At 33.5% G+C, this 3,556-nt stretch overlaps 1 long non-coding RNA gene across 1 annotated transcript; it reads right to left on the bottom strand.

Annotated features, from left to right (window-relative positions):
* On the bottom strand, positions 1-2,676 carry LOC138311562 (uncharacterized). Its single transcript, XR_011206683.1, has 3 exons — positions 1,631-2,676; positions 695-800; positions 1-141 (listed from the first exon to the last, which is right to left on the bottom strand). It is a non-coding gene; the product is annotated as an uncharacterized lncRNA (long non-coding RNA).
* Between the last annotated feature and the right edge of the window lie 880 nt (positions 2,677-3,556).

The raw sequence follows: 3,556 nt of genomic DNA, 5'->3' as shown, positions 1-3,556 counted from the left end.
TACAGGTATGGTATTTTTAATAATGCAGATTGGAAAATGGTGATGAACTGGCTGAGTTTCAGTTTCATAACAGGAAATTGGTTATCTTCCTAAGGTTGTCACCCACTGATGTCCATATACATGTAGTCCAAACTGATGTACCTGTAAGTTTTCAATAAAACAAACATTGTAAAAAACATCCAGAACCATAAAAACATTTGAATGGCAGTCCCTGGTTGTACAAACATCAAATGAAATGTATGGTACACTCTAAGTAACTAAGTATAAATACATGTGTACACATGTTATATGTATGTAATTAAATAACTTTTTAAAAAAAAATCTTGCTCATATTGAATACACTACAGCTTAGAAAGTTACACTTAAAAATAGATCTTAGACTAATAAAGATAAAACTTTTGGTATAAATTCCAAGGTGTGATAATGAATATAAGAAATGGTGAAAGCACCTTTTTATATATATATAAAAAATTATCCAAAATAAGTTTCCAACCCCCCCCCCCCCCCCCCCAAAAAAAAAAAAAAAACCTCTTGACACAGGGACCTGGTACGGATTGTTTTTTACCCAACAGACTGAGTATACCTATTTATGATAATATAATTTATATATGTATACTGTTGGTTAAAAATTTTGTGCCAAGGCCCTGTGATCCATTACTGATTAATTGAACTTAAGAAATATGTTTGCTCTTACCTTTGCAGTAATACAATCTAGCAATCAATCTTTTCACTAATCTTCCATTAAAACTTCTGGTTGGCAGTATAATTCGATAATTGATCATTACAGGTAAGAAAAAATTCTGAAAAGAAGATGAAATATTCATGTCAGATTTGATTTTTTTTACATTACTCTCATTTCAAAAGGCTTGGACATATTAGAGACTGAAAAACATAATACAGTATGAATAATCATATTCAGCTATTGCAGATGCATTGGTGTTTTTAATCTGGTCAGGTATTCCATCCATATATATAAAGTTCAGGTACAGAATCTCTTACAATGTTTCAAATTAAAAATAAAATCACCATTCCAGTTTCCATCTGCATAACAAGATTATTCTGGTTCCAATGACTCTAGATCTATTGCCAGGCTAAGTGAAGTGACAAATCATACTATAGAATGGCTATTATGTGGTGTTAGAGTTGGAAGAAACTCTGGTTACTCTGAGCATCAGGTGCAGATTACATGTATTTTAATTTTATCTTTTTCTTCACAATTTAACTAATGTAATATAACATGTTTTTCTTGCACATAAATCCTCTGGGTATCAATTTCTGGTATTCTATAGTAAATAATGAAGAGACAGATCATTGAAGTACATGTATGTAAACCTTGAACTGAGGGATTGATCAACTTCAAGTTTGAATACCGCCTACAAATGTATACATGGTCCATGTACACAGTACTTATACATCTTACCAGTTATACATAAAATATAACTGAAACCATATACAATTGTGTGTGTGTTGGGGGGGGGGGTGTACCTATATTTATAATATGAAACATGCTATACTTTATATACAATGAATGATATCACAGTGCAGTTCATGCTTATGAATTTTGCTCTAGAATTACAACCTGATAATGCATTTTGTATATTTTTGTAAAGAGAAATTCAAATATACTTACTCAACATAAATGTGCCTTGGAATCCTTGGTGCAGTTACAGTATAATTCAGCTGTCAATGTAAGTTCATAACAACTGTTATGTAGGCTTGTATCATCAATAACGTCGATATCCCTTCAAAGTTTGTTTGTTGAATATCCTAATCAGAAGGTTGGTCATGTTGTTTTGGTAACGATTTAGGTAAAATGTCCACATACATTTGCACATGGCCCGTGTTGTAAATCGAAAGTGGCTGTCCTGGTCAGGAAATACCCTACTACTATAAATAGATATCGCTGTCGTCAGCATCATATAATTCTTGTTCTTCGTCAAACAATGTTTTAAAATTCATTATTCTAATGATAAATTTAATATATTTCTTGTGTAAATTTTATCTTATATTTATATCGTTTGAAAAAATCAACTCAGAATCGATGCCCATCTTCCTCGCACAGGTGCTTGTTTTGTACCGATGACGTCAACATATTAGAAATTGTACCGGACCGCGATTTTCGTCGAAACTACTAGCAGATTTGTAGAGGCAATAGAAAACTTATTTCGGCATGTAATGAATTAAAAATTTGTGTATTTTGACCAGTGGTTTCTCGGCTTTCTTGGTATGTATGGTAAATAGACATTTTGCTTATTTTGTATTAGGATTTCGTCGAAGTTTACTGTGTAGTACACATGGTACTTATTACATGTACTAATGCTACGAGAAAAAATAATGTTAGAACGAATTTCTTTCAATATAATTAGTCACACATAAAATTGACATTATCAACTACAAAATCCGTGAAATACAAGTATTATTTCTTGCTACTTGTTGCATAATTCGAGATACAATGTCGAATCTTCGCTCCGGCGATTACGCCGTCTGACACACGACGTCAACAATTTAAAAATGCTCGGAATTAAGTTGGCATGAATTTTTAACTCATTGAAAGAGAAAAAAGACGATGCCATATGATTTTTTTCTCAGAACAAAAGTTGTCGGCTATTTTCTGTAGTTTTACAGGATGTAAACAGTATCCCGATAGCTCAACAAATAAGGGAGATATTGCGATTTTTCTAACACCGACACGTGACTGACGTCCTGCACGTGGTGAATCAGGTAACTAGCGTAAGCGCACGTGTTTGTTTGCGTTTTCCTTCTGGCTAATATGAGCAAATCGTGCTGGTTTATGTCCACAGAGCGAGTATTTTAAACATCGAATTCACACTTTGCCGTAATTCAATATTGCGTGTATCAAAAATTGTAATGTGCGAGCATTAATATCTTTTCACTTGGTTTCACAACTCTCGTGTTACTTCCAGATTGTCGCGACGATGTTCGGAAGAGTTCGGAATGATGCGGTATCTTTCGAGCCTATTTTTTACGTGTACACGTTAAAAAGATTTTTTCACTTTTAAAATTAAAATACTTCCAGTGCTGCAACTTAATAAAAAGTGGTAAAATTAAAAAGTTTAAACCTCGCACAGACGGAGAAAAATGTGTATAACACCTATACAGTTTTTACTATGACAAAAAGAGCGAAAGTGATAGACCATACAACTTTAATTTAAGTGTCGGCCGCCAAAAAATATTTGGCGGCCGCCACTTAGTTGCCGCCGAATAAAACATTTTCGTTCTCCTGAAAAATACTTCTCTAAGTTAGCCTCCGTAATAATCCGTGTACCTGCCTATTTATAGTTACTACCGCGACCGGTTTACCTGAACTCTACTGCATGAAACACAAACTACTGTCAACGTTAGTAAGGAGAACAATTAACAATCACAAGAACTCAAAGCGAGTGACTACAGAAAATGCAATAAATATTTAAGTTCTCATCAACGGCCCATCTAAAAAAATCGTAAAAAACATAACTATTTTTAACATATTGATTGGTTCATTGGCTTGTGAATAAACTGGAAATCACCAGCAAAGCAGTTTGCTTTGTGGTAAACT

This window comes from Argopecten irradians, unplaced genomic scaffold (genome assembly GCF_041381155.1).
Source record: "Argopecten irradians isolate NY unplaced genomic scaffold, Ai_NY scaffold_0049, whole genome shotgun sequence".
Classification (NCBI taxonomy): Eukaryota; Metazoa; Mollusca; class Bivalvia; order Pectinida; family Pectinidae; genus Argopecten; species Argopecten irradians.
This window is presented reverse-complemented; position numbering and strand designations above follow the sequence as displayed.